The sequence below is a fragment of the Octopus bimaculoides genome, chromosome 23 (assembly GCF_046866305.1).
Source record: "Octopus bimaculoides isolate indiv1 chromosome 23, ASM4686630v1, whole genome shotgun sequence".
Lineage (NCBI taxonomy): Eukaryota > Metazoa > Mollusca > Cephalopoda > Octopoda > Octopodidae > Octopus > Octopus bimaculoides.
This window is the reverse complement of record NC_142950.1, coordinates 12,007,608-12,025,628: the sequence shown is the minus strand read 5'-3', so window position 1 is coordinate 12,025,628 and position 18,021 is coordinate 12,007,608. Positions and strand designations below refer to the sequence as shown.

The 18,021-nt window shown below is 38.7% G+C and overlaps 1 protein-coding gene across 2 annotated transcripts in view; it reads right to left on the bottom strand.

The window, feature by feature from the left end:
- Nucleotides 1–18,021, bottom strand: part of LOC106878417 (uncharacterized) — a 94,159-nt gene that overhangs the window by 45,599 nt on the left and 30,539 nt on the right. The window contains exon 1 of one of the 2 annotated variants that reach the window (XM_014927624.3): nt 921–1,736. The exons of the other annotated variant lie outside the window; for it this stretch is intronic. The gene's annotated coding sequence lies outside the window, so the exon portion shown is untranslated. Of the gene's footprint in view, nt 1–920; nt 1,737–18,021 lie in introns of those variants that run through there. 2 annotated transcript variants of the gene reach the window in all.

Sequence of the window (18,021 nt, the reverse complement as noted above, 5' to 3'; positions counted from 1 at the left end):
AGCGGCCACGTAAAGGATGGTTCCCTTACGTGATTCGAAACCAGATCGGTGAGTTTTACTCACAGACTTGCAGATAGTCTCTTTCAGTGGTTTCCGATACAAAGTACAAAGGCCAGAGGAGACGGTTCATTTGTAACGTTTTATATCAACGGGAAAACGAAACCAGAAGCATCCGGGGTGTAACAGAGTCGCAACTAAATTGCTTTTAGTTTTTGAAATACATAGATTCGTAAATTGTCATTTATCTTTTACTTCACTAGCAGTGAGCACTTTCACTTCTGACAGCATGATAGTGCCGGGATTTGCCCACATTTTTTAGCATCCCACATACAAAACGATGGAGGAAAGCGTTTAAAAAAAATTAATTAATCCTTATTTTTCAAACGTCTCGTCTCCACCACCCCAATCACAACATCGTGCCTTCCAAACAACAATCACTACCGAAGTTTTGTCACATTTCTGGCAATAACCTTGGTTGCTTTCTGTATCACAACTGGAATTTCTTAGTTTTGGTCCCGAAAACAAAAAAAAAACTGAATAACGGAGAAATTCCAACTTATGTGGAACAATTATTCTGAAAGTCTAAACTAACTGCAGTGTATGCTGGCTTCAAGAGTGTATGTATATATATATACAATATATATACACACCCAACTCTGTAGTTGAGCTAAACTACAGGGGTGCCGCTATACAATAGAAAGTGTATATATTGTTTATATTATACAATGTAAAGCAGATCTCTTCCTTACATTGATAACAAAAATGGCCATACAGAGATTTGTACGTACAAGTTATCTAATGTTTATTTCTATTGACTGCAAAGATGAAAAACACGTCCGTCAACCATCGGCAATACACACACACACACACACACACATGCATATGTAAAAGAACAACAATGGTACATTGAAACTTCTTACCGTGCAATCGAAGTGGATAACCATTCCGAATACTCGCAGAAGAACACAACGTCAAATAAACACAGCAGCTCAATAAAATCGAATTAAATATAATAATAAAGTATATCCAGGAGCAAGTTGGGTGAAAGTCTGGGTCGGTTAAATAGTATAAAGACATTAGGCAGAGTTAAAAGCTGACGGCAGTATAAGCTATGAATGAGACCAACATGTACATTGAGGGTACTTTCCTCTCTTTCACTCTCTCGTTGGCTCTGTATTCGCCCCGCTGCTGCTGCTGCTATCACTAAGTTCACCTCTGCTCTCTTCGTCTACATGTGGTTGTGTGTCATTTCTTTGGTTGAAAGTCGGGGTAGGTGTTGGTTAATGGTAACCAAGGAAGAGAAAGAGATGTGAAATAGGAGGCTCTGGTTTGGGAAGATATTAAGGGGTAAAGGAAGTTGAATGTCGAAGAAGCAAAGTTTTACAAGTGCAGGAGTAAAAGAGAGAGAAATATAAACATAGAATGAGGAAGGTAAACAGGAATTGATAGGGAGGGGATGGTTAAAAACACGAAGCAGACAAAGAAATAGAAAAGAAATTAATAAGAGAGAAGACTGGACATAGAAAAGAAGGGAAAATAGAGAGAAGCACACTTTGTATGGGAGTGATGAGAGATAGAAAAAGAATATATATATAAAGGAGAGAAAAAGGCAATGAAAGCAAATTAGAGAAGGAAAATACAGTGAAAGAGAGGAAAGAAACAGTGGTGAGGTGGTCAATAAAGCTAATGTTAGAGAGAGAGAAAGAGAGAGAGAGAGGAAGTTAAAAAGAGAGAAAGATAAGGACATAGAGAGGGGGAGGAATGTAGAGAGAGAGAATTAAAGAGAGAAAGGAAAGAATACACAGGGGGACAAAGGTGGCAAGAGAAAGATTAAGAAAAAGAGATAAGAAGGGATAGAGAGAGAGAGGGGGGCGAAAAGTGACAGACAGAGAGAGGAAAAAAGAGATAGTGAGAGTGTTAGCTTAATCACATGGGGTAGGAGGTGGGTGTAATTAACGGTTGTGGTTGTCGACATCTGAAGTTTATCTCGTGGACAGAATTAAGCAGAGATCACCACCTCTACACGCGTTATAGACGAGGGTGGACGTATGTGTTAGAGATATATAATACAATAATTAATATGTGAGTATATGCATATATACGTTCATGTATGTACATACCTACATCCACATGTATATATAGATGCATATCTGGGTACAGGACGTCACAAAAAAAAAAACGTGGACAAAATGAGAAACAGAGCACAGAAAACACACAGGCCACATAGAGAACATTTCCTTCATCAGCTGCCACCATATTAAACTAGGCGTTTCGAAGAGTTATACACACACACACACACACACACACACACACACACACACAAATATATATATATAGTCATACATATACACACACGCATACATACATGCAGACACGCAGAAGTAACATCGCGTGGATCAAAACCTGACCTGGACGCCCGGAGTATTAAGGTGGCCAGTCTCACCCGGGGGGGGGGGGGGGAGCATCCCGGGAACAAGAGAATACATACATAAAACAAAACATACAACTCTGCACACACACACACACACACACACACACACACACACACACACACTCATACACTCATTTATCAAGTGGGCAATACAAAAAATAAAAAATAAAAAAACAGGAAAGAAACTGAGACGAGCAGACTTATAAATCAACACACGTTTATCAATTTGTGTTGCAAGATTCCTGATGTGAAACCATGTGTTTAAACAAATATTGTATTTCGGGACGGTCATTTTTTTTTTTGCTTTTGCCAAATAAACACACGCACTGTATATTCGTTCTTCACTCGTTCATTACTGTTCCTATTTTAACTCATGTCCGTTGTCTGGAAATCTTTCGTCACACATCTGTGACCTCTTCAGCAACACTTTCCGTCATCGTGTGTGCTCCTGCTCCACTTAGTCCGGAGAATTTCAGACAACTGACATGAGTTAAAATAAGAACAGTAATGAACGACTGAAGAACGAATATATAGTATGGGTGTTTATTTGGCAAAAAAAAAAAAATTACTATCCCGAAATACAATATCTATTTCAACACACGGTTTCACATCAGGAATCTTGCAACACAAATTCATAAGCGTATATATAAATTCTCTGAAAATGGACTAAGCGGAGATGGAGCACACATGAAGGCGGAAAGTATCACTGAAAAGGTGACTGATGTATGATGAGAGATTTCCAGACAATTGATATGAGTTAAAATAAGAAAATGGATATTAGGAAGTTAATTCTCAATTAACATCAAATCTATATTACTGTAAATTTACATTAATATAAATTTAATGTTTATTGAGTAATGATTGAAACGGTTGTAAGTGAAGATGACCAATTTGCTGTTAATAATAAACAATTATTAACTTCCTAATCTCCATTTCCTTTTCTTCTTTTAAATGAATATAAACTATATGTTTTTATATATACCTATTATTCTAAGGAAATTCATTCCCCCAAAATACTAAGTATTGAAACCATCCCTTCATGAGGTTTACACATCCTCTAATTAAATATATATATATATATATATATATATATATATATATATATATATATATATACACACACAAATAATATATGAGTATATGCATATATATGTACATGTATGTACATACCTTCATCTACATGTATATATAGATGCATATCTGGGTACATGACGTTGCAAAAAAATATGGACAAAATAATAAACAGGGTACAGAAAATACACAAGTCATATAGAGAACATTTTCTTTATCAGCTGCCATCATTATAACATTGGCGTTTCGAAGAGTTAGGGCAGGATGCATCGTTAAAATGGGTCTTCCCACGGACACAAATTAAATTTGTTCCATGGTGGAATGGAGTGGCGGACGGAAAACAAGACAGGAAAACGAAACAGTGAAATAAACAAACAAAAAAGGCTATACGGCCAGACGTGAAAAAGTATAGGTATATTGAACGCTGTGCAGCACGAACTGGAAGGACGAAAATGTACGTGCGAGCTTGGGGAGACCAAGATATGAAAAGAGTGAGTGACTGGACACATGTGACCAGTGAGGGGTAGGGAGAAAGAGTGGTAGAGGGAGAAAAAGGGGAGGAAGTAGAATATAAGTGAGCAACGAGAGACAGAGAGAGATATATAATAGTGAAGGGGAGAGGCGAAGAACAGTATAAAGAAGAATGAGAGGAGGAGATAGATACAAAGATAGAGTCATATATATATATATATATATATATATATATATTATAATAATAATAATAATAATAATAATACAAATGATATATGAGCATATGCATGTATACATACATATATGTACATACCTACATCTACATGTATATAGAGATGCATATCCGGGTACAGGACGTCAAAAAAGGAACGGGAACATAAACAAAGCACAAAAAAACGGACTTTTTATACATAGGAAAACAGATGAGCCACTTATGGAACTTTTCCTTCATCAGCTGCCCCTATTCTAAACTAGGCGTTTCAATACATATATATCGGAAAAAAACATAACCTCCGCCCATACTTATCTCGAACATCATCATCATCAACACTCTCTACTTACACCACAATCACCGTCAAAACTACAATCACCACAATCAATTTCTTTACACAGTTAAAAATCCATTATCCGATATTCATGGGATCGAGATTGTTGCAGATTTTTGAGTTTTCTAATTTCAGAGTGCTTTATTAAAAAAAAAATTGCATCTACAAAACAGAGCAGTTTGAGGATAGAAACCAGGTTTAAACACAATAGCTTATAGACATACTCTGAACGGAGTTCTATATAAATCTTTAATAGTTTTTTTTATACTTAAGACCATCGGAAATGTTAAGATATCAGCCTCTACCCACGTTGTCATGCTTTGATTAATAGGTTTACAGCATAGATTAGATTACTTAAATCAGTTTTGGCTGAAGTTGACTCAGGCCATGTCTAATTTAATAGCACCACCTGGAAGAGATACATAGTCAGCTCTGGGGAACCGTAGCCCATTCAAGCAGAGGGTTATTGTTTTCAGAGACATATCTGGGTGTGGGTGGTTTATCTGTTATTTGTTGGGAGTAATCATCTAGGGATCGTTTGAATGCTGTGAAATCACTTTCCTCCTTTCTGTGTGTCTGGCACGATGTTGAAGAGAGTGTGGCCAACTGAGGTGAAATAGTTCTGTCATAGTATTGTAATATGACACGAACATTTCTGTAATGGACAGATGGCACAGGGGCCAAGCCTCGGACGAATTTTAAAGATGGGCAATATTGATGGAATATTTTCCACATCATTCAGATGATATAGAGCTCACAACGGCGGTGGAGGGAGCAAAGCCTGAGCTTTTTGAGTCGATCCCAATAGTCAAGGCTTGTCATGTCATCCTCCGCAGACCTCCGCCAAGCAGCTCATTTTAAGATAGATACGCGAGTAAAATTACTAATAGAGAAACAAAAATAAACTTTGGAAACAGCAACGCCACCATAGGTTACGTGGAAACGATGAACATGTTTTCAAGGGAGATAATCAAAGAACGTAACAAGTTGAAGACCATGTATGTTTAATTTCTAATCGATATACTTGTTTCAAAATCTTTCATAACTTGTAGTCACATTGTTCTGAGTGGCCTTTCATTTTCGTATGGTTGAACTTGTTAAAGGATTCTTGGTTTATGGTCGTTTTGCTGTTGGTATCATATATATATATTGATATTGTATGACTGCACCACCTTAAAGGGTTTTTAGTCAAAGAAATTGACTCCAAAACTTATTCATTGTAAGCCTAGTACTTATTCTATCTGTCTCTTTTGCCGAATTGTTAAGTAAAAACACATCAACATCGGTTATCAAGCGATGGTGGGGACAAACACAGACACACAAAAATACATACATAAATACACACACACACACACACACACACACACACACACACATATATATGTGACGGGCTTCTTTCAATTTCCATCTACCAAATCCACTCACTGGCTTTGGTCGACCTGTGACTGGCCTGTGTCTATAATAGAAGACACTTGCCCAAGGTGCCACGCAGTGGAACTGAACCTGATACCATGTGGTTGGGAAACAAGCTTCTTGCCACACAGTCACGTCTGCACCTGTATGTAGATATATGTATATAAGTACATACAAATGTATACATACATGCAGGAATACATACATTCAAATATGCATGCAAGGGAAAGTCAACAATCACCCGCATTTTTGCCCAACCTCGTTTTAGGTTTACAGAGTAAACATGGCTGCTCCATTGGCGGTGTGTACCAAAGACGAGCAGAGGTCAGTTGATTTAATTTCTCTGGCCTGAAGGTGTGTCAGTGGTTGAAATTCATTTCAAATTTTCAGTACAATACAGGAACAGCGCTCTACTGTGTAGACTTGTGTGTGAATGAATTGAGAAGCTTAAAAATGGCTGGACAAGCATGAAACACAAAGAGGGAGCAGGATGTCCATCAATCTCCACCTTTTACGTGAAGATTCGACAAGCTCAAGAGATGGTTCTAGTGTACCCACAAGTGACCATTGATGAGGTGGCATGTTCTCTGCAAATTAATCATGGTTCTGCATACGAAATCATCCACGACAAGCTTCACTTCCATAAAGTCTGCACGAGATGGGTATCAAAAGAGCTTACCGAAGTACATAAGTGCAGTCTTGTGGAGATCTGTCAATGCTTACTCGACCGCTATAATGATGAATGTGAAGATTTTTTGCGGGAAGGAATAGTCACAGGAAATGAGACATGGGCCCATGACTTTGAGCCAGAATCCAAAAGACAGAGTAGAAGCATCTGAAATCGCCAGTGAATAAGAAATTCAAGACTCAACCTTCTGCAGAAAAAAACGTAATACTAATTGTTTGGGAGATGTAAAAGGGCCTGTACTGGAACATTACCTGAAAAGGGGTTCGACAGACACCAGTGAAATGCTGGCCAACAAACTGAATCCAACTATTCACATCAAATGCCAAAGTCTATTGTCAAAGGAAGTGTTATTGTTGCACAATAATGCGCATCCGCATGCGGCTGCTCGCACCGTTGAGACCATTGGAAAATTGGACTTCAGCTCACTGGAACATCCTGCTTACAGTCCAGATCTTGCTCCTTCCGACTGTCACCTCTTAGGACCGCTCAAATATTCTTTAGAGGTCCTCGATTTGCTATGGCCGAAGAAGAGCAGGAAGCGGTGCATAAATGGTTAATGCAACCAGCCAAAAACTTCTCTGATGGACTAAGCAAGCTTGTGGACTGCAGGAAGAAATGCATCGCAAAGTAAGGAGACTATGTCGAAAATTGATGTAATCGTTCAACCCTGCTTTTGTTTTAATAAATTAAAGGTAGAAGGGAGCCTATAACTTTTGACTAACTCTCATACGTACATACATACATACATGCATGCATGCATACATACACACATACATACATACATACATACATACATACATACATACATACATATGTACGTACATACATATATATATATATACACACATACTAGCACAACACACACACATACATACTATCCATAATACGTTTCGAACATCAGAGCCTGTAAAAAAAAAATAATGGTTTAACTTTTAAAAGATTTCTCTCTTCACTAATCAGCAACTGGTTAACATTAGTGGATCTGCAGCTGCAGTACATTTTTTTCTGGAATATAAACATAATCCAATCGCATTGGAAACATATAAATACATTTTGTTTATGTTTGAAGGGGTCTGTTATTTTACTTTCTGCAAAGTTAAAATACAGCAGTCTTGGTTTAACGGTCAAAATATAATTCCAAATACAAAGAATACACACACACACACACACACACACATATATACTTTGTATTTGGAATTACATATGTTTTGTATATGTATCTCAAAATACATCATAGCTTTTATTTTTGTATAGGTGCAGGCGTGGCTGTGGTTAGAAGCTTGCTTCCCAACCACATGGTTCTGGGTTCAGTCCCACTATGTGGCACCTCAGGCAAGTGTCTTCTTCTGTAGCCTTGGGCCGACCAAAGCCTTGTGAGTGAATTTGGTAGACAGAAACTGCAAGAAGCCCATCGTATATATATATATATATATATATATATATATATATATATATATATATGAATTTGGTGGGATATATTACCGGGGTGGTTACCGTATTAGCGCTCAGTTAAGTTACAGCGAACCACAACGACCAGTATCTAACGTCTGTGACTACATTTAGCCATTTGTCACTCCAGGAATTCTTTCGATGGGTAATTTCACATTCATTGTTCTGTATGTATATATATATATATATATATATATATATATATATATATATATATAGGGAGGGAGGAGTTCTATGTCTGTCTCCCTTCACCATTTGACAACCAGTGTGTGTGTGTGTGTGTGTGTCTACAACCCCATAACTTAGCGGTTCGGCATAAAGATCCGATAAAATAAGTACCAGGCTTTAAAGAAATATGTTCTGGAATTGATTTGTTCGACTAAAACCCCTTCAAGACAGTGCCCCAGCATGGCTGCATTCAAATGACTGAAACAAAATGGTTAGAGCAGAGTTGGTTAAAACTCCATACGAAAACAAATAAGTACCTACAGAACACTTATTAAAAATATTAAAAGTATAATGATCAAATTATCGAGAGACACTCGCTTAGAAACCATGTGATTTCGAGTTTAGTGCCACTGAACTTTGGGCAAGTGTCTTCAACTATATCCCGAGGCAGACCAATGCAAGCATGGAAAAACGGACATTAAAATGATTATGGCATATATGGCTGTGAGTTGGCAGAATTGCTAATTTACAGAACAAAACGCTGAGTGAAATTTCTTTCGTCTTCTTGTTCTGTGTTCAAAGGGTTGATGTAATCGACTTCCCCTTCCTCTCAAATTGGAATTTTAGTGTTCCTTGCTGAGCTTCCATATGTAGTAAGTTAAGGTGTGTAGGGTAACATGAATTCAGAGTTTAGAATGTAGATACAGCAAAGTACTGACGTCATTAATAAACCAGTGACCTTACAGCTGACAGACCGTTCACCCCGCCCACCTCTATGACATCAGCCAGTTGCAAGAAGCATAAGGTACTGTAATTTGAAATTATTAGATTTAATTAATCAAATGAGTCCGGAGTTGTCAAACCAATTTCAGTGTGATAAAGTGGTAGGTGTGGAATTTCTGTCTTGCTGAAGATATCAAATATCAGCATCTGGCTGTCTGTCTCTACATTTTTTTTAGGAAGTTGCTATGTCTGGTCAGAGAATGACCATTGGTTTCGTACCTAAAGCACTTAGCTAGCTTTATAGGTGCAAAACATGTATGTATGTATTTCTGTGTGCGCGCTCTGGAGTATCTAGCAGAGTCCATGGATTAATTACACAATTTTAAATGCTTGTCACTTTACTATTTTCTTGAAAACAAAAAAAAAAATGAATGCGATTTTCGTCGTCAGTATATAAAAGTACTTCAATATAGAAAATTTGGAAACTATCAGGTAAAAGTTTGAAATGTCTCATGTGGTTGGAAGAAATTGAACTCAGACGAAGCCTTGGCCACTTCAACAGACTTCCACAAAGTTTTCGTCTAGCAAATTTCATTCACAGGGTTTTGACTGACTCCAGAAAGTTGTAGAAAACATATTTAAAGGAGTCGATTGAGTAAACTTACGACCAAAACTGTTCTATCTTTGTAAGTCCAGTTAAAGTTTATATGGAACTTCATAATCTGTTTTTAAAGATGTTTGGGTATAGTTTGAGGGGGAAATTATTTGGGCAACCTTTCATTCTATGTACATGAAACGTCAAACAAAGTGAAAGGAAAACAACTGTCAAATTATTACATGGTAAACCAAATCTTCATTTCATAAAAAGATCGTCCTTAGGTTTAGGGAAAATGACACCAGGTAAATTTACGTAAGTTAAAAAGAGATTGTCTCGAATTCTATGGCATGGCGCCATATTTACTTTTGATGAAATGCTATGTTCCTTTTATTGAGTCCCTACGTAATGTAAAATGATCTCTACAAAATAAAGACTGTGGTTTATCATTAAAGGGTTCTTTTGTTGGTTTCTTCTAATTCGTTGCCTGTCGTTATATGCTCCTAAAACAAAAGATCGCTGCTATTCCTTGCAGGTATATCGGCCTGTTACGTAGGCACCTCATGGTTAACTATGACAGTTGTTTTTCTTTCAACTTATCTGACTTTCCATATACATAAAACGAAAGGTCGCCGAAATAGCAGCCTAATTTCCCTCAAGCTACACCCAAACATCTCATTGCCTGAAAAAGTTAACTGATTGTGTTAGGTAGGCAGAAGAAAACAACTAAAAAGTTAATAAAACCATATCTACAGCCACGTTAAGCAATTTTACAGTCATTAACTGCGCTTTGCAGCTGAGAATTTGCAGCTTAAGTTCTTTGAGTTTCACTCAACCACAAAGTAGCGTTAGAAATATACTTCGGTATTTCAACACTGGTATGTTACTGTGTGTTGGTATAATTGGTAATTTGGTAAAAGCTGTCAAGTAAATAACAAACAAAATGCAAATTAGTAGGCCTTCATATTAACTGTGAATCATTTTCTGTATGTGTATGAGTAAAACACACACACATAAATTTACAGTTTCTCTCTACCAAATTCATTCACAAGGCATTGGTCGGTCGGAGATTATAGAAGATACTTGCCCAAGGTAGTACTGCACAGTGGGACTGAACCTGAAACGACCTGGTTGCAACGTGAGCTTCTTAATCACACACCCATGCCTCTAACTATAGTAATAATTTGTAGTTTTGTACAAAGACATTTCACAGTGCTTATGGTAAGATACGAACCACCAATCTTTCAGTTGATAGTTTGACAGCCTTTCAACACGGCCACCTAAAGTACGTTGCTCTATTAATTACAGAGAATCTTAGGAAGCCCCCTTTTCCATGTGTGTGTGTGTGTGTGTGTGTGTGTGTGTGTGTGTGTGTGTGTGTGTGTGTGTGTGTGCTCAGGTATCATTCGTTCGGGACAAATATGAAACAGCTGTTAGAAATCTGGATTCTGTCCAAGACAGAACAAAGCCAGTTAGTCCCCCCCCCATTAACTCGAGCGCACAACGTACACACACTAACAAACACAAACACACGTGCGCAGACACATACACACTCGTAGATATATATACATACACATGCACACATAATACACACAGGCACATTCGCATGCACACACACACACACACACATACATTTCATCCCTGTTCTAAAGTTGTCTACATAAAAAGGGAAACATCAACAGGAGCCCGTTGGATAGCGGCCAGGTTTTTGGTTAATATCATGGGAGCAGGGATATTGGAGCAAAGATGTCGTATTTTGGTAAAGAGAGACAAGAGGATAGGGCAGATGATAACTACTTATATAGGATATGTGTGTGTGTGTGTATTTATTTATAAAAGTGTGTATGTGTGTACACTCACACACACACACACACACACACACACAAGCATGAGATGAGAAGTAATTCCAAGATTAAAGAAAAGAAAAACTTCCAGAAAATACGAAGGGACATGTAAAAAAAAAAATATGATGGGAATTAATGAAAGAAAATGAAATCTTTTGAGGAAATCTTGATTGGAGGAAATTAGGAAGAATTTAGATGAAAGTGAGAAAAAATGCTGAAAACCTTTTGTGATCTGAAAGTATTGGCAAGAGATTGACGTAAGAAAACTGTAAAATAAGAAAGAAATTGAAATCGGGGAAACAGAAGTATCCAACTTGATCCGGAACAAATATTTCCAAGAACTTCCTTTATATTACACCAGTTTTATTGGTATTTTTTTCCCCAAGGATTTTCCCATTTGACATATACAGTGTGACTTTGTTTAAATTTTTTTTTTCGCAGGCGCAGGTGTGGCTGTGTGATTGAGAAGCTTGCTTCCCAACCATATATGGTCTCAGATTTAATCCCACTGCACGACAGCTTGGGCAAGTGTCTTCTACTATAGCCCTGGGTCAACCAATGCCAAAGCCATGTGAGTGGTTTTGGTAGATCAAAACTGAAAGAAGCCCATCGTGCATATGTATGCACATATGTACATACCTATTCAGGACCATACCTGAAGAGTAGAAAATTAGAGTATTTCCAATGCAGCACTCGATGTGATGATGATAACGGAACTTCCATACCAGGGACCCACTGTCGGATCCAGTTTTAAGTCATATGCACACAGCTACTTCAAAACTAAATGCACCACCTAAAAAACTTGGCTCCACAACAACAGACTTTAACATCTACCAAATCTGTAGTCTCCCTTTTTATTAACAGCACCAGAAACCATCGAATACAACCATCAGACTCAACAGTACCTCTCTCTCTCTCTCTCTCTCTCTCTCTCTCACACACACACACACAAGTTACATCTCCGCAAGATACAAAAACACTCCTAGTAGACAACAGTTTCAAATTTTGGTACAAGGCCAGTAATTTCAAGGGAGGGGGTTATGTTGATGACATTGACCCCAGTGGCCAGCTGGTACCTATTTTATTGACCCTGAAAGGATGAAAGGCAAAGAAGTGGAACCTGGTAGAATTTGAATTCGGAATGTAAAATTGGATATAATGCCATGAAGCTTTTTACCTGGTATACTAACATTTCGGCCATCTCACAGCCTAACTCCTAGAAGACATGGTAATATGAAATGCTGCACCACACACGCACGCACGCACGCACGCACGCGCGCACACACACACACACACACACACACACACACACACAGAGTCATATATACAGGTGTGCACAGACACAGAGCACATACATACGGATATAGCCTCGCAATGACATACAACTATACAGTGTCATACACACACACAAACACTCACACACACACACATACACACGCACACTCTGCAATATAGCCTAACAGAAAGAGACAACAACAACAACAACAGCATACAAACAATAGCTTAGTGAAGTTTTTCTGTCCTACCTGGGCCCCTCTGATCATCATCATCATCTTAATACCCACTTTTCCCTGCTTGCATTGTTGAGGCAGATTTTCTATGGCTGGATACCACCCTTCCTGTCTCCAGCCCTACACCTGTTTTCCAAGTAAGGGAAAATTTCCTCATAACCAGACATGATTTCGAGGAAGATTTGGAACGAAGGACACTGCTTGTATGACAGTGATATTCATTTACAACCACCATGTGATGTCAAGGCAAGATGACAGTAACACACACTCACACACACATGAATATATATATACTCTTTTTACTCTTTTACTTGTTTCAGTCATTTGACTGCAGCCATGCTGGGGCGCCGCCTTTAGTCGAGCAAATCGACCCCAGGACTTATTCTTTGGAAGCCTAGTACTTATCGGTCTCTTTTTGCCGAACTGCTAAGTTATGGGGACGTAAACACACCAACATCAGTTATCAAGTGACAGTGGGGAGGGGGACAAACACACATACACACACACACACACACATATATATATACATATATACGACTGGCTTCTTTCAGTTTCCGTCTACCAAATCCACTCACAAGGCTTTGGTCGGCCCGAGGCTATAGTAGAAGACACTTGCCCAAGGTGCCACTCAATGGAACTGAACCAAGAACCATGTGGTTGGTAAGCAAGCTACTTACCACACAGCCACTCCTGCGCCTATATATATATATATATATATATATATATATATATATATATATATATATATATATATATATATATATATATATATATATATATTTATATATATATATATATATATATATATATATATATAAAGTGTAGTATATTGCCACTTAAGTGTGGCTGACCCCTAGGGGTGGATGTTACTGTTGCTTTTAGCCCCAGGAGGACATCTCCTCCAGCTGGCTTATCGACACACGACTGTGTCCTGTTTGCCAAGGGAAGTTATCCCTCTCACCTCGATCAGCAGCACGAACGTATCCGGATTTCAGGGCTATTTCCCTTCGTCGGCGTTCGACAGCTGATGACCTTGGTGAGAGAGACAAAAACCTGGCAAACTTATATCTTCTTTTCCAGTGAAATTCTTCACTGATATTGAAAAGGTGAAAACAAGCAATGTTAATTCTCTAAATGAAGTATTAACAGTAACTGCACGATAAAGTGTAGTATATTGCCACTTAAGTGTGGCTGACCCCTAGGGGTGGATGTTACTGTTGCTTTTAGCCCCAGGAGGACATCTCCTCCAGCTGGCTTATCGACACACGACTGTGTCCTGTTTGCCAAGGGAAGTTATCCCTCTCACCTCGATCAGCAGCACGAACGTATCCGGATTTCAGGGTTATTTCCCTTCGTCGGCGTTCGACAGCTGATGACCTTGGTGAGAGAGACAAAAACCTGGCAAACTTATATCTTCTTTTCCAGTGAAATTCTTCACTGATATTGAAAAGGTGAAAACAAGCAATGTTAATTCTCTAAATGAAGTATTAACAGTAACTGCACGATAAAGTGTAGTATATTGCCACTTAAGTGTGGCTGACCCCTAGGGGTGGATGTTACTGTTGCTTTTAGCCCCAGGAGGACATCTCCTCCAGCTGGCTTATCGACACACGACTGTGTCCTGTTTGCCAAGGGAAGTTATCCCTCTCACCTCGATCAGCAGCACGAACGTATCCGGATTTCAGGGTTATTTCCCTTCATCGGCGTTCGACAGCTGATGACCTTGGTGAGAGAGACAAAAACCTGGCAAACTTATATCTTCTTTTCCAGTGAAATTCTTCACTGATATTGAAAAGGTGAAAACAAGCAATGTTAATTCTCTAAATGAAGTATTAACAGTAACTGCACGATAAAGTGTAGTATATTGCCACTTAAGTGTGGCTGACCCCTAGGGGTGGATGTTACTGTTGCTTTTAGCCCCAGGAGGACATCTCCTCCAGCTGTCTCTCTCACCAAGGTCATCAGCTGTCGAACGCCGACGAAGGGAAATAACCCTGAAATCCGGATACGTTCGTGCTGCTGATCGAGGTGAGAGGGATAACTTCCCTTGGCAAACAGGACACAGTCGTGTGTCGATAAGCCAGCTGGAGGAGATGTCCTCCTGGGGCTAAAAGCAACAGTAACATCCACCCCTAGGGGTCAGCCACACTTAAGTGGCAATATACTACACTTTATCGTGCAGTTACTGTTAATACTTCATTTAGAGAATTAACATTGCTTGTTTTCACCTTTTCAATATCAGTGAAGAATTTCACTGGAAAAGAAGATATAAGTTTGCCAGGTTTTTGTCTCTCTCACCAAGGTCATCAGCTGTCGAACGCCGATGAAGGGAAATAACCCTGAAATCCGGATACGTTCATGCTGCTGATCGAGGTGAGAGGGATAACTTCCCTTGGCAAACAGGACACAGTCGTGTGTCGATAAGCCAGCTGGAGGAGATGTCCTCCTGGGGCTAAAAGCAACAGTAACATCCACCCCTAGGGGTCAGCCACACTTAAGTGGCAATATACTACACTTTATCGTGCAGTTACTGTTAATACTTCATTTAGAGAATTAACATATATATATATATATATATATATATATATATATATATATATATATACCCTACCAAATATATTGAGTGATGCTTCAATTTAATGTAAATTTCTTTTTATTATAACATCATTTAGCATCCAGGTGCCTTTTACATGTCGCTAGCACAGGTACCTTTTACATGTCACCAGCACTGGCCATGACTACAGTTTCACTTGGCTTGACATGTCTTCTCAAGCATAGCAAATTGCCAAAGGTCTCAATCACTTGTCATCACCTCTGTGAGACTCAACTTCTGAAGATTATACTTCACCACCTTGTCCCATGTCTTCCTCTTCCACAGGTTCCTTCTACATCTACATAGGATGAGCTTATTAAAGTTTTCATCTACCAAATCTACTCACAGATTTTGATCAGCCCAAAGCTATATCAAAAGACATTGCTCAAGGTGCCACCTAGTGGGATTAAACCCCAAATCATGTGACTGGGAAGTAAACTTACCAGACAGCCATGCTTGGGCCTCTAATCTTTCCACAAAATAAGTTGATAAGCTATAAAATACATCTGCTGTACTTCATAAGCGGTTAAAAGTTTAGTCGTACAACAAAAGAAAATATTGAGAATGAAGGATTCCATGTCAAAACTGGACATGTGAAGGACACAGTTTTATGCTACAACAAGCTGTGAACCTCTACAGTCCTTGCCATTACATGAAAATCTACCCAAATACTCAGACATGTATATAATATCTTAGAACTGAAGTAAACTCCAAGGAGATCCTAGGTGCCATGAAAAAATTTCTAGGGCTTCGCAAGATAAGAGGTCCATTAATGAAGTGATAAAAGTAAATGTTATTTACCATTTTCAAAATAGTATGTTACATTTTACACACACATACACACACACACACACACAATCTTGAGTATCTTTTAGTCATTCCAGGTTATCGCCTTCTCTATCTTCTAATCTCTCTTCACCAAATTCAACATTGCCGATATCTTTGCTCTGATTGTATCAACTAATTTCCTTGGCCACTATCCAAAGGGGTTTAGTTTTATTAAAACTAGAGCAGTCAGGGCTATCTGTAAAATGTAGGTAGGAATGGGTCCTAAAAGCACTATTTCTCTCAATCAGCCCAGGAAGGCCTAAGGAACTCATCATAAATAGCTGTAACATACACGGTTTCATTGACCATAAAAATATGAAGCCAGATTAAAGCCAACTTTTACCATAAACAGAACCAAATAACAGTATACATGTGTTGGATGTAAAAAATTTCAGTATTCTGTGGCTGTGTGGTAAGTAGCTTGCTTACCAACCACATGGTTCTGGGTTCAGTCCCACTGCGTGGCACCTTGGGCAAGTGTCTTCTACTATAGTCTCGGGCCGACCAAAGCCTTGTGAGTGGATTTGGTAGACGGAAACTGAAAGAAGCCCGTTGTATATATGTATATGTATATGTATGTGTGTATATGTTTGTGTGTCTGTGTTTGTCCCCCCAACTTCGCTTGACAACCGAGGCTGGTGTGTTTACCTCCCCATAACTTAGCGGTTCGGCAAAAAGAGACCGATAGAATAAGTACTAGGCTTACAAAGAATAAGTCCTGGGGTCGATTTGCTCGACTAAAAGGCGGTGCTCCAGCATGGCCACAGTCAAAAGACTGAAACAAGTAAAAGAGTAACCATTCCTTAGGCAAGACCCCCCCTCCACAATTATATGAACACTTTAGTATTTAAATCAGCTTGGCTGTGTGAAAAGAAGTTTAACCTTTAGTTTTTAATCAGTGTGGCTGTGTGGTACGAAGTTTGCTTCTTTTTATTTTTAAGCCTGGCACTTCTGTCGGTCTCTTTTGCCGAACTATTGGGTTATGAGGATGTAAACACACCAACACTGGTTGTCAAGCAGTGGTGAGAGATACAAACACAGACACAAAGATATACACACAAATATATATATGCATGTGTAAATTGTCTAAAAGTCCATAAGTCAGGAAAAAAATGCACTGATATATCTGTCAGTAGAGTGTGTATATTATCCGAAGTGTACAGCATTATATATCCATTATATCGCCATATTTCATTCCATATCAGCTACCTCTGATGAGCGTAGGGTTATATAATCAGATTGTTACCTAACACTCTGTTCTACCCCTTGCATGAAACTAATTGGCAAGATCAGCTGTGATGGATATATATAATACTGTACACTTCGGATAATATGTATATACTTTCTTTTATTCTTTTACTTGTTTCAGTCATTTGACTGTGGCCATGCTGGAGTACCACCTTTAGTTGAACAAATCAATCCCAGGACTTATTCTTTGTAAGCCTAGTACTTATTCTATTGTTTTCTTTTGCTGAACCACTAAATTATGGGGACATAAACACACCAACATCGATTGTTAAGCAATGGTGGTGTTGGGGGGGGACAAACAGCCACACATAACATACATGCATACATATATGCATACATACATGTATACATACATACAACAGGCTGCTTTCAGTTTCTGTCTACCAAATCTACTCACAAGGCTTTGGTCGGCCCGAGGTGCCATGCAATGCGACTGAACCCAG